The sequence below is a fragment of the Salvia miltiorrhiza genome, chromosome 8, assembly GCF_028751815.1.
Source record: "Salvia miltiorrhiza cultivar Shanhuang (shh) chromosome 8, IMPLAD_Smil_shh, whole genome shotgun sequence".
In the NCBI taxonomy this organism is placed as follows: domain Eukaryota; kingdom Viridiplantae; phylum Streptophyta; class Magnoliopsida; order Lamiales; family Lamiaceae; genus Salvia; species Salvia miltiorrhiza.
In genome coordinates, this window is record NC_080394.1 from 44,043,839 (window position 1) to 44,054,743 (window position 10,905).

The following is a 10,905-nucleotide window of genomic DNA, read 5'->3' on the forward strand; positions in this document are numbered from 1 at the left end:
GAAGGGGACATACTGCATCTCAGGCTCGGTGGAAACAATCGGCTGTGCCGACTCAACAGGTAGAAGTGGCGAAGGTGCCGTCGCCGGTGTCCAATCCCAAGGCGGTAACTCGGCACTGGGAAAAGGAGTGAGTGATAGAAACGCAAACGGGTCATGCTCTACCACTGGAGAATATGTCTCAAAGATAGTCGGCTCGGAAACAACAGGCTCAGATAGAACTGGCATCTGATCAACCGGAGGTGGAGGTACAATCGGAAACGGCTCATCGGGAAATGGGGGCACAACAACTAGCTCCCTTCCCTGGGCTGATCCCTCTAACTGTCCATACGGCGGTGGAGGTGGCTCGTCAAAAGCAAAATAGCGGTGGCTCAACGTCGCGATGAAACCACGGAAATCTGCGCTCACAAACCGCCCAAACTCAGTCCTCCTGATATACTGCGGCACCAGCGAAGCCGCCCAGTCTTGCCATCCGAGTGGCAGCTGTGGAATCAGGTGAGTAATAGCCTCAGCCTCGTCTATCCCATGGGCACTAGCCTCCAACCATCGTCGGTGATAGTACGCTAGAAACTCCCCAAGAGTATCGCCCTCTCGCAGTCCAGTAGTCCTGAACCATCGGCGCATCGCCTCGCTGTATCGTCTCTGTATCGATGCCTCCTCTTGACTCTGCATCCTGTAAAATATCCCGTTCATTAGAAAATGGATACGAAACTTACTTGGTACATCTCAATCAACAACATACTCGTCCTCGTTTGATATGGTGGGGCATCAGCTATACTAGCCTCAACATTTCTCCTCATATTCCACATCAACTGCCTCATATCAGATTCCATCCTCTCAAACAATTCCGTCATCAAAACAATTCATAACTCATTAGTGAAACAACTCAACTTTCAATCAAGAAAGCGACAAGAAACAACATCAACTTCTTACCTCGTTTAAGCCGGAGGAGATGGGGTGCTGGGGTTTCGTTTCAAACTAACTTCTCAAATTAGTCTAAGAATCCAAATTAGACTAATACTCAATTTTAAAAGAGTAGAAGCAATCAAGACTCTCTCAAACTAGCCTAAGAATTCAAATTAGACTAGTACTCAAGTTAAAAGATACCAGTAATCAAAGGTTCAACTCAGTCAAGCAATAGACTCAGAGCAGATGACCTGCTCTGATACCACCCTGTCGCAGCCCGCAGACCCGACACTAGTAATAGTGGGGTACGAGTATCGATACGACTATTTTTAAAGAATAAAAGATAAGAAGAACTAGGTGAACGTCATGCGGAAGCTCACGTCAAAACATGCTAAGGAAAATCTTATAAAATTAGCCCAAGGGTAAAATCGTCAACATTGTCATAACTTTTTAATTGTTAGGAATTTCACGAACAAAAACAAAACGCGTATAGTTCATTTTTCATAAGGAAGCATAATTTGCAGAGTATCGCAGCAAAAGGCGAACCGATTATATGTATGAAGACACATAACCGTGAGTGTATTGCTTGATCTCAAAAGAAACTAAGTAATTCAAACATCAGACTCTATTATCATCGAGGCAAAATAGTAATTTAATTTACATCATTTGAAACTCTCCCCCATCAGCACCAGTCCAATCTCACTCCCAGCTTAGCCTGCACATTTAGAAATACATGCAGGGCGTGAGTACATAATACTCAGTGGGCAAATGCCGAAAAACAAGAAAGATGCTCTTAGAGCTATAGGTTTGAAACTTGCCACATCTCAGCAACACACAGAAATAAATTAGCATTAAAAGAATCTGTGCATGCAGTTTTCATAATTATGACATCATAAGTAAACGAATGACAGCTGTCAAAGATCTAAACATGCATGTACCACATCTACAATTCATCATCATCAAAGGTACTGAGAAGTAGGCCTCCCTCTCAAGTACCGTGACCGGCCGACCCGAAGACGGCTCACAGTCACCTCTGTGCACAAAATCCCGCTTGTGGCAGGACCGAACTCGTCTCATCAGTAGAGGGTAACACACAAGCTCAACATCAAAAAATTGGCAAGTCAAACAGTTCTCAAATATCATTTATCTCAAAACATTTGTTAATCTCATAACATCATTATATCATTAAATCATTTTAGAAAGCTCGGATAATATTTGTATACTCAAAATATTGCCCACCTGAAGTCCTTCGCTTAATCTGGAAAGAAATCAGGCAACTTACTGCTTCGTCTCGCTCGGGCCTTCATATGTCATCATCACATCGTCATCGTCATCGAAGGTTCATGTGATAAAACAAACCTTAGTCAGAAACTCAAATTCTAAATCCAATCTCTTCTTTACTCTAACTTCTCACTCAACATCTATTTACCCGTTAAAACTCAATCCCTAGGTATACTCGGCTTCTAAGGATTCACACGTCCAAATATCGACTTAACTCTCAACTCGACTCAAACTTATAGCAAACAAGCACATAAACAAGTATAAACACTTAGGCATATTAAAAACACACATAGACAAGTCGAAAACAAGCTTTACACTGCACTGACTCAACTTTAAAACCTCACCAGACTCTGTACAGACCTCTCCTGGGGTCGTAACTCATACCAAAAGAAACCTCTTCGAGTCTAGTTTCATTTAAAAAAAAGTAGGATCAAAAACTCCAAGTATTTTAGGAGATATGACTGTTTTACTACAGTCTACCATATTCGGCAGTTTTTGGCAACCGAAAAGTTTGATTTTTGAAAAATAGTAAACGTTGTCAAAACGGTCTGAAATTTTGTGGGTACTTAGCTAAGACACTAAGGTCTCAACCATAAAAATTTGGGTTCCAGAATGCTAAGGAAAGCTACTGGAAACGATGACTCTATTGGCTACTCACCGAACAATTCGGCAGAATGTAGCAGTTTTAGTTTTACATTTTATAAAAATAGCAAACGAAGTCCAAATGACTTGAAATTTTACCGGTGTTCTCAAGACTCTCAAATATACCTACCATAAAATTTTCAGAGTGTTTGGGTATCAAGAACCCCTCGAAAACAGTAGGTCAGTGGGTCGTGAAAAACGACTCCGAAACATACACACAAGTAAACATGCTCAACTCAACAATTAAACAAAGCAAATACACCAAAACTCATTTTAAGCACTTAAAGCACTTAAAAACATTCAAAAACATCAAAATACTCGTAATACTCAATCTCGACTCTTTTCTTTCGTCATCCACTCAAATCTCATAGAAAACACATCAACGAACATATCTAACAAATTCCTTCTCAATTTCATGCTCGAAATTTCTCAAATACTCAAATATGATCATTTTCATCATATATCTCATTATTCTCATATTTACTCTCTTTTTATCATAAAAACTATAGTTATTACATTTTTATGAAAATCCATGTATCAACATAAAACTCTTAGCAAAACATGGATAAAAATTCTCATAATGATCATAGAGCAAATAAATCTCATTTTATCAAGCATCAAACTCACATCATATAAAACTCAAAAAATCATACAAACTAAACTTAGCCAAAATTTTATTTAGCCTACAATAGACTTAATCAAAAAAAAATACAAAGACACTACAATCATGCTTAAAAACATATATTCCAAGCAAAAACATTTAAACAACACATAGACTAAAAAGTCCTAATTTTTACTAACTAACTCTTTGAAATTTTTACAAACACAAACCAATCTTTAATCTACTCCAAGATCCTTCATTTTTAACCAATTATTCTCACATCAAAACCATCAATTGACAAATAAGGGCATATATACACATAACCCTAAATTTTAACAAACTAACTCTCATCAAAACTCCAATTGACATCATATACTTAAATTAATCCATCAATCATTATCATCTACACCTCATAGACTCATTTATATCATCAATTCATCAATTAACTCATTAACTCAAAAGTTACCATTTTAGGGTAAACTAACTTCCATCAAAGATTTCACATCTCATGACACATATTTCACAACTTATATCAAACATCAATATACATCACATAACTCTCATTTTTCACCTCCAAACAAGAAAAGAAAAAGAAAAATTTTTGAAAGGGTGGAGACCCTATTTTTCGAAAATTTGAAGAAGAAAAGGGAGGGGTGATTTTCTTGCTCATCCTTCAAGAATACACTTACACAATCATCTCTCAAACAAGATTTTAAGAAAGACATGGTTACTTACCCAAGTTCTTACCAAAATTTTCTCACTTTCTCACTCTACTTTGGAGCTTCTTCTTCAAGGATTTTCTTGATCAATTGAAGGTAGATAGTGTTTAGGGAAAGTTTAGAGTGATGTGAGGTGTTTAGTAGTATTTTTTTGGAAGCTTCGAAGGTTGCTCTAATGGAGGAAAATGGTGGATATGTGAGGTGAGGAAGATGATGAGTGTATGTATGTGTTGGGTGAAATTTTTAGTGAGGGAGAGAGGGGTGATGGCCGAAAATTTAGTGAGGGAGAGAGAGGTTTGGATTTTGCTAGATTTATTTTGATCTTGCATATCTTATGCAATATTTGATAATTAATGATCTTCTCTCTCTAATCTTTTCTCTTCTCTCTCTAATCTTTTCTCTCTCTCTCTCTAATCTCTCTCTAATCTCTACACTCTCATCTCCACTCTCTCATCCTCTATACTCTCAATCTCTACTCTCTTAATTCCATACTTAGTCATTTAAGCATATAACATATAGTATGGGAAAATTAAATAAAGTGTGAAGGGTGATTAAATAAAAATCACAAAACTATGGTAAAGTCACTCATTAATAAAATACCATAGTATAATTATTCATGTGACCAAAATAATGATCATAGCACTATTATTAGTGCACTCACTCAATTGTAATATTCCTCTTCGTAGGAAAAATAATTTAAAAATATTATTCCCGGAAAAATTTTCATAAACCGGCGTCATTCGATTTCTCGATAAAAATAACCCATACTTGCTTTGGAAACTCAAACAAAATTCCAAATGCTAAGGTCTCGAATAAAAAATCATAATAACTCGGTCACAGTGACACACATCACGAAAATCACATAATCGATCAGTCACGTAATTTCACATAATGTCACATCAAAGCAGTCGGCAAACAAACAAACTAGACATCTCTCAAACCGACTCTTTCCATCAGGGTTCTCGCTCTTTCTTTCTTGACTCTAGGTCAGACTCATTATACCTATTCTCTTTAATAGGTCAGTCAAACTCTGATAACTCAGTATCTGGTAAATCTATTCCCGGTAATCGGAAATAAAATTAAAATCTCAGCTCAATTTAATCAGCATCTCTATCTCAGCTCATTTCTCGAATCTCATCATTCTAACTCTATCCTCGGTTTAGTCACTCGTATCTCTATTTAAAAGACAATCTGCCTTATCTAATCATAAAAAAAAAGTAATCTCGCATCTCGACATCTCAGTTCTCTCATTAGTGTTAAGACACTATCTCACATCATAGGAAAAGTACGGGGTGTTACAATAGGCTTGCCAATCGTCTACAATCTCCATCGCTAAAAGTGTGCCAGGGCTAAGATCAGAAAGGTCTTTTTCTTCGGGTTATAATGTAGGGACATTGGTTAAGGTAGGGAAATATAGGCTAAGTGACTCAACATAATTAAGAACACCAACCTTATAACTTCACAAAGCAAGTATGGAATAAATTCCATCTTCCACCAAACTATGTCACCATAATCAACTCCAACCAAGGGATTTAATCATCACAAAACAGAACTAAACACTCTTTTATGCTCTCCATTTATTTCCAACAAACAAAGTCGATTTTCTAACAAATTTCTCAATAAACACTCGACTTTACACTTTTTTTTTTTCTCTTTCTTTTTCTTTTTTTTTTTTCTTTTTTTTTTTTCTTTCCACAACTTTTCTAGAGCTTATAAGAGTAAATAGTAGCACAAAATCATCCCTTCTTTTTCACAACCCACTTTGAACATTCACCACATAAGGATCCCCATATACTACATCACCCCCTATCATCCGGCTAAAGAATAAAAGCTAAATAGGCTCAAAGAGGATAACAAAGGATAAAATATTCAAGGACAGTGTTTGGGATAAAAAATGTGGCTAACAAAAGATGGCCTAAAATCATCTCCTAATCCTGGGCACAACAGCAACCTCGACACAGAAACCATGGCAAGTTCTAGAAGATCACCACATGCATGACAAAACTCACAATAAAGAATAAACTGTGCATGAAAAACAGTTATGGCTCAAAATCTCACAGGTTTATTCAACGTCCAAAAGTCAAGGTTAAAATCACTCTAGAATTATGCAAATTAGTTCCAATTATGCTTAAATCATCAAAGAAAATCAAATTCAATTTTTTTTTCACAGAAATCATCATTGGCATCTCACCAGAAATCTAATGGAGCACTAAACAATCACACACCACCAACCAAGCAAGATAAAACAATAAAGCCAACAAAAAGATAAAAGTGATACACATATCTAATCTCACCCCCTCCCCCAAACTTATTACAGAACATAAGTTCGAAAATAAGTTTGGAGGGATGATGATATGTGTGTCACTACTCACAGAAACACATGCTCCATGGTGGTGGTATGAACAAGGCGCGAGTTTCCGCATCTTCCAAGCTCACGCTGTACCAAAAACCCAAACAAAACAACGAAACAAAAAGAAACAAGACAAAACAAAAAGAAACAAAACGAAACTAAAAGAAAGGAAAACAAAACAAAGAAAAACAGTTGGGTTACCTCCCAACAAGTGCTTAATTTAATGTCTAGAGCTCGACGATACCTCACAGCCTCAATGAACATCAAACGCAGCAGGCATGACAGACCGCCTAACACGAACAGATGTAGAAGGCTCATGTGCATCAGCTGCGTGAAAAACGACACTTCCATTGGGCACATCTATCATAGCTCGCCCCGTAGCTAAGAATGATCGACCAAGAATCAACGGCGGATTTGCATCTTCAGGAATATCGAGGACCAAGAAATCCGTAGGGAAGACGAGCTTGTCGACCTTCACAAAGATGTCTTCAAGCTTTCCTCTCGGCTTCACTCTTGATCTATCCGCCATCTGAATCTCCATCGAGGTCGGCTTGAGATCTCCAATTCCCAACCGCTTGAACACAGAGATGGGCATCACATTGACACTAGCCCCTAAATCACAAAGGGCCTCGGGAAAGAGCTCTCCTCCTATCTCGCACTCAATGGTGAAGCTACCCGGATCTTTCTTCTTCGAAAGTAGCTTCATTGGCAGCTCAGTGCTCACAGCTGTCGCCTGCGAGATTTTCTTATCCTCATCCCCCATCTTCTTGGTGTGAACAATTGCCTTTTCTTCTTTATCCTCGGGATCCTGCAATTTTGAGAGACTTTGAGGCTGTGCACGCCGGTCCGATTCTTCAAGTAGTCTCTCTAGCTCATCCACTGTACGTCTATGCTCTGTCTCCTCGAGATTGACAATCTTTTTCTCATTCTTGCAATGGGGGACCTCCAGCTTGACTTCCTTGGCATCCACCTTTTTACTCGGCTTCACAGCACATTGCTCTTCGAGCACCTCCCTCTTCATCAGCCTACGGGGGAATGGAGCTTTTGGGATGTACTCCCTAAGTGGAATAGGAGCCTTGTATGGTTCCTCAATCAGAGATTCATGCTCCTTGCTCATCCTCATCTCTTGTGTAGACAGAGTGCCCTCGAAAATAGCATTGCAATGGCCCTTAGGATTGACAGTAGTATTGCTTGGGAATTGGCCCGGCTTGTGCTGCGCCGCCGCTTGGTTGGCAATTTGACCAACTTGATTCTCTAACATCTGCACCTGCTTAGATAATGCTGAGAAATTATTCTCCATGTTAGAGATTTTATTTCCAACATTCACCTCCATCCCAGTCATCTTCATGAGCATCTGCTTCATCATGTCCTCCATCGAATCCTTCTTTGGCTCATTGATGACTCCCCCACTAGAAACAGAAAATCCTGGTGGAGGTTGCACAGCATTGTTTGGGTTTCCATAGGAAAGATTTGGGTGCGGACGTGCTCCTGGCTGAAACTGCTGCTGACCCTGCTGATATGGCTGACCTCTGTTATACATCCCTGGCTGTCCTTGCTGGAAATTTCCATAATTTCTGTCATTGATATAATTGACGTTTCCCAAGCCTGATGGGTCTATCACAGCTTGCTCATGACGTCCAGCATTCAATTCACCAATTTTTGCAGTCAGCTCTGCCAGTTGTGTAGCCATCGCTGCCTGTTGAGTCACCATTGCTGCCATAGGGTCAGAACTAGACGCAGCTGCAACCTTCTTCAGTTGTATACGCTCAGATGGCCATTGGTAGCTCGTCGAGGCCATACTATCAATAATGTTCCACGCTTCAGAACTGCTTTTCTGAAGTAGAGATCCACCTGCAGCTGTATCCATGTGCATCCGTGTACGCTCCCCGCAGGCATTGTAGAACATTATCACTAGTGTGCCTTCATCAAATCCATGACCTGGGCACTTTCTGAGCTTCTCCTGATATCGCTCCCACGTCTCCGCTAGCTTCTCTCCCTCGTACTGTTGAAACTGCACGATGTCCATCTTCAATTTCAATGTAAGGCCAGGCGGATGAAATTTTCGTAGGAACGCATGAGCTAAGTCCTCCCACACAACATTATTTCCCAGCTGCAGCGTATGATACCACGACTTCGCCTTATCCCGCAGTGAAAAGGGAAAAAGACGAAGACGGATAATGTCATCAGGGACACCATTCATCTTCACCGTGCTACACAGCTCCAGGAAATGCGCCAGGTGCGCATTAGGGTCTTCGGTCGCCTGTCCACCATATTGGCTCTGTTGAACCATCGTGATCAGACCCGTTTTCAGCTCAAAGTTGGTAGCGTTCACACGTGGGGGCTCCTGGTATACATACTGTGGTATGAACGCTTCATTGATGGCTGGTTGTTTCGGAGCCTCTCTCGTCTCCTGTGCGTCAAGCAGCTTCTTCAACTGCTCTTGCAGAGCTCGAATTTGGATTTGCTCTGGAGTAGCCATCGTATTATCCTCAACTTGATCGTTTTGCTTCTTTAGATTGCGCAAGGTCTTGTTGATTTCAGGATTCAACTCAAAGAGAGGAGTCTCGTGAGATCGTGTGTTCATATGCAACCTACAGAAACACAACTTATAAAAGCCAGAAAATAAAAATAAAAACAAATAAATCTTGCAGTACTATTAAGTCCTATTGGAAATATTAAAGTAAAATCTAAACAATCCCCGGCAACGGCGCCAAAAAGTTGATCACTAATTTTATTAGCACAAAAATACCGCAACTAACACGGTGTAATTGTAGTATAAACAGCAATCGGATATCGTATCCACAGGGATTGTAACACGAAATCACTCTATCTATTTCCTACACAAACTTTCACAGTATGCAAGTAAAACGAAATTGAAGGTGACTATTGAACTAAATTAACTAATTAAAACTAAAGAGCATAAAAACTATGACGATTAACTCAAATATAAGAAAAGTCTGACCCTAGGGATGTATTTTCACTAATCAACTATATGCATTCAACCTATTGATTCAATTACCAATTTTAATCCAACCCTGATGAAAGATCACTATGTTAATCACAAGCGTCTCTAACGACCACCTATGAATGTAGATTAATTAATCCCTTTTCGCATTCAAGACTCCAAGGAATGAATTAACTCCCAATAGCACATAAAGAATAGCTTCCTATAGCTTCACCTGTCGCATTCAAGACTCAAGGCTAACACTATATCATGCATTCCTGAATCGGCTGAACAATTATCGCATTCAAGACTCAAACTGAACAGCTAGACATGTAAATTATTGATCAGATAATTCACAAGATAAATAAGCACCAGGAATCATAAATCATAAGTTGGAGGGCAAATTGATATCAATAAATCAAAAACACATAATCAATTAGCTATATACAAACCCTAGGTTCAGATTAGAAGACTAGCCAGACATCACAAAAGAAAACATAAACATAATTAAATTGAACACAATTGTAAAAACAAATTGCATAAAAACCGAATTGAAACGATTGTAGCGGCTTGAATCTTCAATCTTGATCCAAGCCTTGAAAACTGGAAAGCTAAAAAGTTCTAAAGCTATAAAACTGAAATATGAATGTTGGGAACTGAAAAACTAAAGCTGGGAACCCTAAATAGGTCAAAAGAAGACCTATTTATAGTGTCAGGGTAAAATACAGTGTTTGAGCTCGAAAATACTTGGAAAAACGTAAAAAACGCGGAAGGAAACGGAAACACGCCTAAAAACGGCGACCCGTTCGGCGATCGCCGTCTGGGTCGCCGAAAAATGGCCAATTTCTTCATGGATTCGGCGACCGCCGAATTTTCCACTGGAGGCCAAAAAATTGAAACAGGGAATTCGGCGACCTGGCCGGCGGTCGCCGTCTGGGTCGCCGAACTTTGACTGCTGCGCGCGACGTTTTTGTTTCAACCATAACTTTCTCGTCCGAACTCCGATTTATGATCCGTTTGCGCTCACGAACTCGTATCGAGACGATCTACAACTTCTATTTCAGAACATTGTTCCAAATTCGAACTCAATAAATCTGAAAATTCCTTCAAAGTTCGAGTAAGAATCATGTTTCACAAGATAAAGCAAATTAAGCACAAAACAATCATCCAACACTCAATTTCCTATAAAATTAACATCATATGAATATTAAAAAACCATGGAAAAATGAGTGTTATCACTCCTCGGACTGATCTTCCAACGTTCAAAGGAAGCCACGTACTCACAAAGTACAGCCACATTAAATGTAGAGATCTCAGGATCTTATCTCTGCAGAGGTCATTCCTATCTGGTGGTTACTTTTCAGAGACGTCACATCTCCTGTCCATCAAAGAGAGCCGTTTCCACCCAGACAAGGAACCTCGAAGATTGAAGCCTCAGCCCAAATTTGAATTTCTCTCCAACGGA

General features: G+C 39.4%; 1 long non-coding RNA gene across 1 annotated transcript; it reads right to left on the reverse strand.

The window, feature by feature from the left end:
• Nucleotides 1–1,378: 1,378 nt before the first annotated feature.
• Nucleotides 1,379–3,417, reverse strand: LOC131002048 (uncharacterized). The gene is made up of 2 exons (XR_009094130.1): nucleotides 2,143–3,417; nucleotides 1,379–1,618 (listed from the first exon to the last, which is right to left on the reverse strand). It is a non-coding gene; the product is annotated as an uncharacterized LOC131002048 (long non-coding RNA).
• Between the last annotated feature and the right edge of the window lie 7,488 nt (nucleotides 3,418–10,905).